At 36.0% G+C, this 14,302-nt stretch overlaps 2 long non-coding RNA genes across 3 annotated transcripts in view; one reads left to right on the top strand and one right to left on the bottom strand.

Annotated features, from left to right (window-relative positions):
• The window catches only part of LOC105728928 (uncharacterized), a 180,746-nt gene that overhangs the window by 115,675 nt on the left and 50,769 nt on the right, over positions 1-14,302 (bottom strand). The gene's annotated exons all lie outside the window — the stretch shown is intronic.
• LOC135270130 (uncharacterized) lies at positions 1,395-4,170 on the top strand. Its single transcript, XR_010338382.1, has 2 exons — positions 1,395-3,080; positions 3,755-4,170. It is a non-coding gene; the product is annotated as an uncharacterized LOC135270130 (long non-coding RNA).

Raw genomic sequence — 14,302 nt, 5'->3', positions numbered from 1 at the left:
GAATTTTACCAATGCTGATAAATTGCCACACTGGTCAATGAAAAGGACTTGTGCTTTGATGTTCCATTCAGTGGGATCTGCTATGTAAATGAGTTAGAGAAAGGTGTAGCACTAAGCTAAAATTCCTCAAGTTAAATATAAAGAACTTTTAACACTTTGATGGGTAGAGGGTAGGCATTGTTTGTGTGTCTACTGGTGTATGTGTGGGGGGGTGGGGGGCAGGGTTGGATCCTCAAAAGCTAATTCTTCAATCAGTCTTTGGTTCCTATACTTGGGAAGAAAAGACAAAGAATGTAGATATCGTGCCTAAAATATACTGGCTAGCAATATAAAGACTGAAAAAGTGAATGAAACCATGAGCCAACGAAAGAGAGCAGTTCCCGACAGGAGTTTGTCTACCCATTACCACCCCCAAAACACAAGAGCACACACGCACATGTGCACACGTGCACACACACACACACACACCGATTAAAAAGGGAAATTATTTAGATTATTTGTGGAGGTAGGGAAGTATTGCAAAAAGCAACAGCGTCAAAGTTATAGGGGAATGAGGGAAGATCAGTTTTCAAATTGTAACCTCTAAGGTTATGAAGTGTACGTATATGTGTATGTTAAAAAGAGAAGAAAGAAAGAAGAATGACATTTTTTATTTCTAGGAAAAATCAACTATTGTGGAACGGTGTCCCTGGGGAAAAAGGCTGCAGCAAAACTGATATTACTTTGTTGAATCAATGTTTTGGTACCTTAGTTATGGTTATTTTATGAAGACTTGGTGCCTTTACAGACACAGTAACTAAACAGACAGTTTGAATGACTCCTTGTGTTAACTTTTAAAGATTTTAATGTAGAGTGTGTGTATTATGTGGACATGTGTCAGAGCATATGTGTACTTACAATGAAGTGCCCCATGAGGCGTAACTTTTATTATTATTATTAGGACAAAAGAACAGCCACTTAAAAGCTGCTATTTCTGTTGCTGATGAAGATATTATGAAGCCACCTTGAACCACAATATAACTAGTTTGAGATCATCATAATGATCCTTCAATTATAAAAGTCAAAGCAAATACTACATGTTGTTCAAGGAGGTAAGAAACAAGATCATTGTTTTGTTCCATGGGATTCCAAGGTTAAATTTTGTTTGCAAGTCAAGTTCTATGATATTTACCTATTACTTGACTCATTCATTTTATTCAGGGAAGTTTCTGGATGAAAAGATGGCATAACGATTATTTCCCTTTGAAGATTAAAGTTATTAAACACTGTGTCCAGCTGACAGAAAAGGACAACACCCAAAGATATTCACAGTAAAGAGGGGTGAGATATCTGGGCTCAACTTCAAAACCCATACTGTTTTAGGGAGGTACAGAGTGTGTGACTGATGCCACTAACACTATTGGCAGGACCTGGGGGAACAGTTCTGTCTGCGTGACAAGATACCCACCAAAAGCTCTAGCCTCTTTTTATATGGAGTACTTGTGAATGGAGCAGTAGGAGCTGAATAAGCAGATCTCATCTGCCAATTCTATATATGGTGACCACATAACTCATAGCCCAGATTAAGAGCAGTTTAAGAGTAGAAGGATGAGGGAAGGTGACTATTAATAATCAAACCAGAAAAAGAGGCATAAACTAGCATTATCCTGAGCAAACTGGGGTACAAATCCCAAGAAACTGGGGTCCGACGGGTCGGGTATTACCCCTTACTGCTGTAGCATTTCCTGGGGTGCATAGTTTTGTACCAATGTGCCAACTTCTGATTTCAGAAGCAATGGTCTATGGTGGCAAAAGTCATGTTTATCAGGGCCCTTTGGTTTGCTGGGAGGAATCCATGGTACTGTTTCAACTGAAGTAACTCCTATGAGAATCTGGAACTTATTACTAAGCCCAGAAAGAGAAAAATATATGTCTTGTAACAAGCAGTCTAGGGACAAAAGGCCATTTTTATTAGTATGAAATGGGACCTAAAACTAAAAATATGGCCACATTGAGGTTGGCATTAATGTGTGACTATGTGAATAAAGGATTAAATTAATAATTACATGTTATAATGCAACACATTAATAACTAATTTTCTCTCTCAGCTATGTACTGATTTTCTGGTAATTTGTTTATTAATTAAGTCTCAGCTTTTCAAAATTTTCAGGTGTGGACCTGATGTGTTGGTGTTTTTGGAAAGCTTTACTGTTTATCTGACAGCTCAGAGAGATCAGGAACTTCAAAGCTGTATGAACACAAAATGTTATTATGTATTGGACATTACTAGAATACAGAAGAAAGACATCTTTAAATTTGGTGTTTACTGGGTCTTTTTATTGGCTGGATTTTGTTGTGGAAAATACAGGCATGTGAACATATTTTGTTACTTCGAATGACAGCAAAATAGAGTAAGTTATAAACAAAAATAAAATAAATTATCAAGCAGATGATTTTGAGAAGGTGATGGAGCAAAGTTAGATTAGAACTACAGGTAGATATACATTAGAATTAGTTACCCTTTTAAAAAAATTTAGAAATAATATGGCACAACTAGGGAATGGTTTAATAGGATAAAACTCTACTAGTAGACTTTCATTGTATACCTTGATGTTTGGAAAGTTATTTAATTGGAAATTGTTGGACTCGAGTTAAGAATTTCAAGGTTTGTATTCTCTTAGCTCTTTTATTCTGCCCTATATTACATGCCTTAGAGGGAGGAATATAGACATATTTGGCCCAGGACACTGACATTATTTATTGAGAGTCAGTGAAAAGACTTATCCCATATTTTAGTCATTTGATTCTTTCTTTCTTTCTCTTAATTTGTGGCTTCTGAGGATAAATGGATTGATGTAACAAGAAAGAAGAATGTTTTTGGTCACAAATTCAAGCATCCTATGAATGAGTCTCGCTCTGCTGCAGCCTCCCGTGTACCTGCTCTGCTCTCCCACCATCTCATCCCTACTCACTCCATACAGGGAGCATGCAGTGATGTCCTCAAGGAAAGCATATTCACAGAAGTCAACACCAACCCCACAGTGAAACTCAAGGCCTGGAGGAGTTATTTTGTTTTGTTTTGAAAGACAGAGAGGACTTTGGTAACAAATTCAGTTTTGTTAACTGACATAAGACTATTCAGCTTTTCTGCTACTTTTTGTGTCAGTTTTCATATGTTATATCTTAAGAAATCTGTCTGCTTCATGTAAAGTGTCAAATTTCTTAGTCCAAAGTTGTTTATTGTATTCTCTTGTTCTTTTAATGTATAGAGTCTACAATGACAAATCATACTCATTAACCATTCATTACTGATGCTGTTGATTTATGTTCTCTTTTTTAAAGAAACAGATTTTTACTTACTTTTTTCTACCATCTGCTCTTTTCAAAATCAATGATTTCTGGTCTTTCTTTATCAAATCTTTATTCTACTTACTTTGTTATTCCTTTTCTAATTTCTCAGGATGGGTCTTAAATTATGAGAATTTGATCTTTGTTTTTACCTGATATATGCATTTGAAGTTATGTTTTCTACTTACCTGTGCTTTAGCTATTTCTAAAACTTTTGATACATTGTTGTTTAGTTATCAGTTCTAAGTATTATATAGATATTCTTGTAATTGGGCATTGACCTATGATTTATTTATGTGTATAGTTTATTTTTACTTAAATGAAGTTTAACTCTATAGTTAATACTATTTGTTTCTAATGTACTTCCTTTCATGTAAGAGAATGCACTTTGTATTACTCAGATTTTTTTTTTTTTTTTTTGAGACAGAGTTTCACTCTTATTACCCCGGCTGGAGTGCAATGGCACGATCTTGGCTCACTGCAACCTCTGCCTCCTGGGTTCAAGCGATTCTCCTGCCTCAGCCTCCCGACTAGCTGGGACTAGAAGCATGCACCACCATGCCCAGCTAATTTTGTATTTTTAGTAGAGACGGGGTTTCACCATGTTGACCAGGATGGTCTCGATCTCGTGGCTTTGTGATCCACCGGCCTCGGCCTCCCAAAGTGCTGGGATTATAGGTGTGAGCCACTGCACCCGGCCCAGATTTTTAAACATTGACTGCTTTGTTTTGTACTCCAGATTATAGTCTAAGTGTATGTATTTCATGTACTTGAGAACAATATGTATTCTTCAGTCATTGGATAGACTGCTATACAAATATAAATGAAGTGGTTTGTTATTATTATTGAGATCCTCTTTGTCTTTATTGACTTTTTGTTTCATTGGTCTATCAATTACTGAGAGTTGTTAAAATCTCCTATGAGAAAAAAAAGTACTTCTTTAATTCTGTACATTTTTTATTTATGTACTGCATATCGAGGCTTTTCTTAATAAGTTATTTCTATTATTATAAAATTCATTCTTTGGAATCTTATTTTCTTACAGCTTATTTTATCTGATATTAGCATAGCCACTATAGCCTTGCTATGCTCACTATCTGCATTTCATATCTATTCTACCCATACATTTACTTTAAACATATTTGTGTCTTTATCTATTAAGTGCAGCTCTTGTAGCAGCATATAGTTCAGTCTTCTTTTTATCCACTTTGTTCATCTCTGTCTGTAAATTGGAGTAACAAAACCAATAACTATTGGTTTTTATTGGTAATTATTGATATAGTTGGATTTAGACCTAACGTTCTTCTATTTGTTTTCTGTTTGTCTTCCTTTGTTTTTGCCTATACTTCCCTTCCTGATTTTCCTTTAAATACTTTTAGTACTCCATTTTGATTTATTATCTGGCTTTTAAGTGCTGTATTTGTGTTTTATTTTGATTTGACTTAAGTGGTTCTTTAGGGATTACAATATAGACACCTAACTTTTTACAGTCTACTTAGAATTTTTTTTTATCATTCCTGTAGTAAATATCTGTTAGTGACACATGCTCTCAGTTTTATATCATGTCAAAATTTATCTCACCTTCAATACTGAAAGAGATTTGCATTGGATATAGAATTATGGTTTGAAAGAATTTTTTGAATTTCTTTCAGTACTTTCAAGATGTAGTCTTCGGCTGTAGCAGTTTCTGATGAGAAATCAACAGTCTAATCGTTGTCTCCCTATAAGTAATATGCCACTTTCTCTAAATGCTTTCAAGACACCTTCCTTTATATTTAAATTCAGCAGTTTGTCTGTGTCTAGTGTTGCTACCTTTGAGTTGATTATTTTTGGGATTCACCAAGCATTCTGAATTTGTAAATGTAAGTCTTTTATGAAAGCTTGAAAGCGTTCACTCACATATTTTGAATATTTTTCCTACAGCAATATCTCCACACTCCACCCCTTTTTGGAACTTCAAATATGCACGTACTCAACCTTTGATATCATCCCATACATTCCAGAGGCTGGTAATTTTTTAAATCCCTCCTCTTATATTCACTATTATATCCATTTTGCTTTGGAGTCTATCCAGTGCATTCTTTGTTTCAGATGTTGTATTTTCAGTTCTAAAACTTTAATTAGTTATTGTTTTAATTTCTTGTTGAATTTTTCTTACCTTCTAATTCATTTCATATGTGTAAGGTTGTTTTTGATTTTTGATGTTTTTTGTTTTATTTTTTACAATTTATAAAGGACCTAATAAAAATAGTTTCCTTAAAGTCTTTGAAAGATCTATCCCATCCGTGTCATCCTAGTGTTGCTATCTTTTGCTTTTATTTTCTTTGAGTTGTGCTACATTTGCCTGGTTCTTTGTATGTCAAGTACTTTGGGGTTGTATTTTAGACTTTGTTACCTATTACAAGCTGCGGGATGTTGTTATTTTTATATTAGCAAGAAATGAACAAATTATATTTTACTTTTCATGAATGATGGTTCAAATTTCAGTTCAGTTCTCTAAATCATTGCTACTCTTGATTATGACTATTATAGATATGCATGATTTGGAGATTATGTTCAGATATATACAGGTAATTCAGATCTCATTTTAGTGTTCTAAACCTTTGCTATGCTAGTTTGAATGTGCCCACACATGTGTGTTTCAGAGGTTAGGCTCAGTCTTGTGCTAGTGGCTCAAATCTCAGTTCAGTCTTGCACGCCTGCGCCATGTTGGTTTGGGTCTGTCCCATGCATATTTGTTCAGCGTTTATGCTAAGGCTTACCTATTACCTTTAAGTTTTTCCATATGTACAAGTCAGACTGATTAGGTTGAAAGTGAACTTTTGCTTCAGACTTAGTTATAAATTAGTCATTATTGATGCAGCTGTAGCAGCCTCAGTGACAAAAGTGATAAGAGTGGACTCAGGAAGTTAATAAGGCCTACTCAAGTAAGAAACCTGAGATAAATGAGAGAGGGAATTGAACATAGCGGCTAATAGTATAGACTCTGGAATGAGATCAAACCAGAAGAAAGTGTTAGTTCTCCTACGATCTAGCTCTGTGCCTTTAGGGAAATTACTTAACCTACCTGTGCCTCAGTGTACTCAACTGCAGCAGGAAAAATGATTTCTCTCATAAGATTCTTATAATAATTAAACATTAATCATGCAAACCGCTTAGCATAGGCCTGGCATATGTTGAGATTTCAATATAAAAGAAAAAGATATTCAAGGCAGACCCAAAACAATGTGAAATAATGGCATTCTCATGGGTTAAAGAAAAACTGAGTTAAAAATGAATTACTATCCTTGTATGTTTTAGTTTACACACAAGTCAAGTTTAAAAAGAGAAATCTCTATTTTTTTCACAGGATTATTTTGGGGATCAAATACAATAACCCACGGGAAAAGTTTTGTTTTTTTTTAACTATAGAGTACCATGTAAAATGCAAAGTAGTAGCTGTAGCTTTGAATCTGACGAGACATTATGTGAAAGTCATGAGCAGAACATAGAAAATATAGTTAATTAAAGCATACAGGGAAGATTAAAACTAAGAGATGAGGAAAGATTTTATCAAAAGTCTAGATGAATTAAAAACATGATATTATTTCCAGGATTGCCTGGTTTAAGTTAAAAGGTAAAGAGTGCAATGAAGGAGTTACTTATAATAAACTGAACATTTCATGAGAGAAAGAACAGAGAATTTACATTACCCAGAACACTATAATATAGATTTTCTTTTAGTCATTTAGACCTTTGACTTAGAAACCTTGCTTAGAACTATACTTCATTTTCATATCATGTTTTGCAGTTTCTAAAGTATTTTCTCATTCATTTTCTCATTTCGTCTTCATAACAGCCTTGCAAAGTAGTATAGATGTTACTTCACATGTACAGGCAAATTTAGGCTTAAAGTTTTTAAGTAACACATACAAAATTATCTCGTAAGTAAGCTTTGGAGCTGAGATTTCAACCTGGGTCTTTTGATTCCAAGAGTAGTGCTTCCTTTTTCCTAGGACGAACTCTTGATGTACATGCTAGTCAATTAAACTTTTAGAAGCAATTACAGGTGCAACCCCCCGATTTTGGTGAGGTAGCAGAGACAGTGAATGTTCAACTTCTGAGTAACTGATAGGTAACTACGCAACAACACTGGCACATGATTCCTGATTATCTAGGCAGATATGTAGAACCTCTTAGTACTTTACCTGCCCATCAAAACCTCCAACAAGAAAAACTGAAGAAAAAAGGAAAAAAGGTGATTCTATCAGAAGATTAGCCAGTAAAAATCTATATAAGGAGAAAAGTGGCAGGCTGTGGCTGTTTGGAACATATGTATACTAGGCTTTCATTGAAAGCTCACTCACCTCTGACCAGCATGGTATTCAGAGAAGTTGACATAAGCGGATGCAAACCAAACACATGGGCATCAACACATGGTTTGTGCTGCCCGCCTCTCAGTGCTTCTCAACAGGGTGCCAAGAGCTGCCTAAACAACGAATCTGGAAGTTGAGAAAATAAAATATGTCTAGATCCTGTGGGAGGGACCGAATTAATGTAGCCCCTCACTAGAGCCCCCATTCTGCTTATTTCAGCCACCGCTTTCCCCTACAGCTTGTTTCCATAGCTACAAAGCACAACCTGGCCAATTCTGTACTTCTCATTGAGACAAATCTCACACCTTTTATAAAAAATGTTTTTCATTCTTCAAACATTTTTTAAAAAGGGTGTATGTGTGTGCACACACATGCATTGGGGGGATTTTATTTTCACTAGTGAGGAGTACTTTTGTATTATGAGGTGATCTTTCCAGGAAAGTCAGCATAAAGTGGAGAAAATATGCAAATGTCAAGTAGAAAATAATGAACAATCTAATTTTTGTTAAGGGGTGATTAAAGAGCACATTTGTTTGTTAGTTCACAGACCATTACAGATTTTGGATAAGCAGAATTTAAAAAGTATGTATGACACAAATTCGTTTCCAAGACACTAATTAGGAGTTGTTGAGATGTTCAAGTACAATGAAGGCTCCTCTCCACCTGTGTAAGAGGTACCTTCGGGCTTTTGATGACATCAGATGAGGAGGGCCTTGAAGCCATTTGCATAACTTTACTTGGACTCCAGAATTTCAACTTGTCTCCTGCAACTCTCCTCTCAAACTCAGCACATACAATTTAAACTCTTACTTTTTCTTCTTTATCCCTTTGTCTCTCATTGACGCAGCTTAATGATGCTCCATTGTCTCTTCCCTAGGATAATTCTTGACCTACACTAGTGCTGAAGGTTTCCATGTCATCTTCTCCCTTCACATTGTTTATTCTGGTCTAGTAACCTGCTGAAATTCCTTTTTCTTTTTCTGAATAGCCTCTCTGACATGTTCTTCTTTATTCATCCATGACACTTCTCAAATTCTACTTTAATGGCAAAAATGTCAGGTTACATAAAGATAATTGCAACTTTCAGCCTCTGAATCTTACGTCCTTCCCTTCCTGTGACAAAGTGTTTCAAAGAAAAATAGAAGAAAAAAATAGAAAGCAGAAAAGAAAAAAGAAAGAAGGAAGGAAGGAAGGAAGGAAAAGATAACTCTCAGCCAAGTGAATCTCAGAGAATATAAAACTACTCCAAATGTTCACATTCTCCAAATGTCCCCTCAAAGAAAGTAGATGTAAACTACAGGTTGAGTGACTACACATCCCATGTTGCCTAGGACATTCTGGTTTATATTTTTTGTCTTTATATCCAACCAGTTAGTAACGCTTTTTATCCTCCAACATATCTAGATATGTTCACCTATAAAGTTTTTTCATGCCCAGATCACATTGCACATTCTGAGAAACAGGCACAGAATTTCTGCAACTGAAGACTGTTTCTGGTTTGTGGGTGGACTGGTCTTCAGACAAACCTCCAAATTCAGAAATATTCATCCAGAAAATGTGTAATAAACAGAGAATACACATTCTTCTACTGGAAGGGACACCAGCAGATGAGTGGTAGGCAAATAAAACTGGGACAAAGATCTGAACCTTTCAGAAATTATAATAAGTAGGAAGTATAACCGCTTGAGCACAATAGTAATGACAGCTGATTATATTAGTCTGTTCTCATGCTGAATCATGGTGGAAGGAAGGAGAAGTGCCGATCAAAAGGAGAAAAGTCCCTTATAAAACCATTAGATATCATGAGAACTCACTCACTACCATGATAACAGCATGAGTGTAGTAACTGCCCTTATGATTAAATTATTTCCCACTGGGTCCCTCTCTTGAAATGTGTGGATTTATGGGAACTATAATTCAAGATGAGATTTGGGTAGGGACACAGCCAAACCATACCACTGATATTTTAAAAATACATGTACCAGGCACCATTCTAAATACTTAATGTTAACTCATTTAGTCCTCACAGGAATACCAAAAAGATGATTAACTGTTTTGTTACTATTTTGCAGGCAATGAACATGAGGCTCAGAGTGACTAAGGGGCTAGGAATGATGGAATTTGGATTTGACCTAGACAGTCTGGTTTCAGAGTTCTCATGCTTAACACCTGTAACAAGATCCTTAATCACTGTGCTCTACAGCTTTTCCCTGGTGAGCAAGCAAAATGCATTACAAATATCAGTTAAAAAAAAGTGTAATAAAATGAAAATGTGTACAAATCGTAGTGCTTTAATTTGAACCACTCTATGTAGAGGTGTGTCTATAAAGCTAAAAGTCAGACTTCCACGTCTTACAAATTAGAAATATCCATATATATCAGTATTTTACATTATTTTTTATAGTAATGTCATTTCAACACATTTTTCTCTTTGGGAACTCCTACAAAGTTCAGTATTATGAGACAGGAACTCTTAAAATAGACTTGTATCACTGGGTTAAACTATAACAAATACTACCTTAATTTAGCAATAGCATAAAAATGTTACAAAGTAAGCTTTCCTACAAGGATGCTAAGCTACTGATTCCATGTGTGTAGGACCTGTGTTACCCTGGATGAACAGGCAGTCCATCATTCCACTGGACACAGTATTTACTATCTTCTTGATGATGACTTAGCAAAATCCCAATCACCAACTCTCAGAGAATCAGAGGACAAACTGGTTACCACTTGGGCACCTTAGTTCTGTGCTATTTGCTTACTCTGAAATCCAAGATCCATGGTGACTTCCTATGTTTCTTAATTTCACCAAGAAAATAGGGAATTTAATTCTCTTCTCTAGCTCAAACTCCAAAAACTTCAGTAAGCCATCAGGCACTGACCATTAATTTTCATTTGTAACTTCAACACCTTCTCAACTCTTCCTTTTATTTGTCATTACTTCTCTTCCCTCTCTTCTTTTTCTATATCTCCTTTCTCTCTCCTTTCTACCAAATAGTAGCCACAAGTAGAGCCTTTTTTGTGCAAAAGAATTTGCATTATTTTGCTGTTGCCTAGGACTCAGTTTCACTAATGACATTACGTGGGCTCACTGGTCTACATAACCAGATCTAGTCGTGTTCTTTTGTTTTCATCCTCTGTGCTTTTGAAGCCACTATCACAAACATTACCACAATCAACCTAAGAGAAACTTGCTGATATTTAGGACGGATACAAAGATTTCTCCTTACTGGCCAAATGAAGGTTCATTCTTATTATACTCAGAGTTTGGTCCAGTTTCTGGTATACCAGTTACCAGTAAGTTAATATGAATGGCTAGTGCTGGAGAAATTTTCCCTAAATTTGTTAGCATCCAAGTCAGATAAATCTCTATCTCCTACTTCATTGCTTTTCCAATACATCATATCAAGAGAGTTCGTTCAGCTACTTCTTAAGTATGTAAAAATTACTCTGCTTCTGCTGGTAAGACTGGCAATTAGAAAATGTAATACATATGTGTTTTCTTTGATATCCTATAAAGTAACCTAAATCGTATAATTTTGCTCACTCTACCCCAGTTGGTCTTGGTACACTGTAACTAAAGAAGCATAGCTTGATTGATTTGTTTATCCTATGTCACTGAAAAAGAACAACTGCAAAGTCAGGCAACCTATAATTAGAAAGCAGCCAAATACAGCCTATGTATACTCCGGTGCATTTGATAAACACAGGTCCAAGCCCAGACTCCTGTAGACCACTGTCTGAATCCTGACTTTCTGCAACGTCTCTGATCATATACTTTAATTAACAAGGTATTATTGTATGTTTTCAACCACAAAGCACTGTATTACATAGTTGAAGATACCCATAAAGTATAAAAGATGGTCCCTGATCAAAGAACACAAGACTAAAATCTATTAAACACATTTAGAAGCAAAAGTAGGTACAATAAAAGCACTAGGGATTTACTTTCTCACAGCAAAATGTATAAAAACCATTAAATGGAGGATCTCTTGCTAGGCTGTTGACTAGGATAAAATTACTCCAGTCCAACATCTCTATAATGTCTGATGGATAGTAGCACAATTTACTAAAGTAACATAGCACAGTGATTAGGAAGATGGGCTTTGCAATGATACAGCCTGGATTAGATTCTCACCTATGCCTCTTATTGGATAAGGAAGTTTGAACAAGTTACCTGTGAAATTCACCAGGGTTGTTATGAGCATTAAGTAAGATGATGACAGTAATGAGTTTTACACAGTGTCAGCACATAGTAAGCATCCAGTAAATGTTAGATATTTTTAAAGTTAACAGAGGATGAGCTGGCAGAACTATTTCAGGATGTCATATGTTGCTTCCACAGTGTAGGATTTGAATTAAAACATAGAAATATGAAGTGGCGAATGCCCACCATGAGGTTAAAATACACCCACATCACTGGTGTTTTATTTATCCCAGAAAAGATTTGTGCAAGCTGAATGCTTCTCCTTAATAAAGGCAGCAAGACCACCCAGCCTTCTCAAGAGAGCTCAATTCCCTCTCCAAAAGAGGTATAATTCCCTCTCCCAAAGAGGCAGATCTCACAAAGCCACCTCAATACCAACTGGAGAAAGATTTTTCATGGATTTGAACTCATTAGTGAAGAATGATTTCTGTTAAAAAGTAGCTGCTGATTCCTGAGTCTGGTTGTTGCATAAAAATGAATGTAAGCATTTCTTCCGATATTATTTTGCTGGGAAGTGCTGCACATGTATGACAAAGTATTAAGCAAAATTCACACATGAAACAGTCACGAAGTAGTTATTGAAAACTTACAAAGTGTTAAACTCTGATTGCTTAAGAGCAGGTAATTTTCAGAAAGATCAATTCACAAGAAGACAAGAAACTAATAATTTGGAATCTTGTATGTCAAGATCTTCAAATATTATTATATATATGTTTTATATTTCATGTTGTCATCACTGCCTTTCCCTTAGGTGAATGGCTATCCATCCTGGCAAGATGGAAAATGCAAAGGCTTTAGTCAAGAATTAGCTTCAAATAAACACTATTTGTGCGACTTTGGGCAAAAAAAAAAAGAAAAAGAAAAAGAAAAAGAAAAAGGAAAAAAAACCCTTAGTTTTATTGCGCCTTATTTACACAGATCAGTTATGTAGATTGCCTATGTATAAAACAAGCAAACTGATGCTTGACTCATTTAATGTTTGTGAAGACTGAGTGATAATAATTGACTAGCACCAATCTGATTCTCAGTAAACATTAGTTTAATTTTGCACAATTGTTAACTATCATTTATGACATGTATACCATACCACTACTGTATCTAACTTTAGCTTAATACTTATGGCTTATGCAGGTCTAGAAGCTTAGAAAACCATTCTAGAGCCCTAGATGTTGCCTACCAGAGTAGATTACAGATCAAACTTGATGCCTCTTCTGGAAGAACTGATAATAGAAGAATCTGCTTCATTTAAGAAAAATGCATTAGGTATCCACATTGTTCTGTACATAAGGAATACAAACGTACCCTCATGGAGCTCACAGACAAGCACCTAACACTTTAAACAATATATATGTGCTAGCATGGGGAAAACGTAGGGAGCTATGTAAGTAGACAGGAAGCATTCCAAACTCAGCTTTGAATTCAGCAGTGGGATAAGGAAATCTTAATCAAAGAGAATGACATTAAAAAATAGTAATAACTACCCTTTATTGAGTGCTCGCAATGGTCACTTGACTATTATAAGCATTTTTTTTTTTTTTTTTTTGAGACGGAGTTTCGCTCTTGCTACCCAGGCTGGAGTGCAATGGCGCGATCTCGGCTCACCGCAACCTCAGCCTCCTGGGTTCAGGCAATTCTCCTGCGTCAGCCTCCTGAGTTGCTGGGATTACAGGCACGTGCCACCATGCCCAGCTAAGTTTTTGTATTTTTGGTAGAGACGGGGTTTCACCATGTTGACCATGATGGTCTCGATCTCTTGACCTCGTGATCCACCCGCCTCGGCCTCCCAAAGTGCTGCGATTACAGGCGTGAGCCACTGCGCCTGGCCTATTATAAGCATTTTATAAAACTTTGTTATTCTGCACAATGGCTCATTGAAGAGAAATATTTAATATACCCACTTTACAGATGAGAAAGCTGAAGCATAAGATTAAGTAATTTGTATAGTATGGTTCACCTGGTAAGTGAGGCACTGAGATCTGACATCAGAATAAAAACCTTTTGTTAAAAAAGGAATTCTAGGAAAAAAGAGTAGATGACAACTTCCAGACAGTGGGAATTTAAGGCACAAAATACTGAAGACAATGAGCATAAAAAGAAATTTAATTTTGGTGTTATGGCCAGAGCAGAGCATAGGACTAGGGGAAAGAGAAGAGGTAAGATCACAGAGGAGACAAAGACTAAAGAGATCATCAAGAACTGAGTAAACTATGCCACAAAGTTCCTATGCTTTATCCTGAGGTCCACGGAAAACCAGAGAAGGGTTTAAATGTTCTCCAGAAATAACCTGCAGCATAGAAGACTAGCTAGAGTATGCAGAAAAGATTGGAGGAATGAAGCCCTGGAATCAAGGAGAACAAATGGGATTTTGTGGTAGTAATTTTGGCGAGAGATGATGGTAAGCTGAGCTCAGATA

The sequence above is a fragment of the Aotus nancymaae genome, unplaced genomic scaffold, assembly GCF_030222135.1.
Source record: "Aotus nancymaae isolate 86718 unplaced genomic scaffold, 86718_ANA_hifiasm-v0.15.2.pri h1tg000059l, whole genome shotgun sequence".
NCBI classification, from domain to species: domain Eukaryota; kingdom Metazoa; phylum Chordata; class Mammalia; order Primates; family Aotidae; genus Aotus; species Aotus nancymaae.
This window is presented reverse-complemented; position numbering and strand designations above follow the sequence as displayed.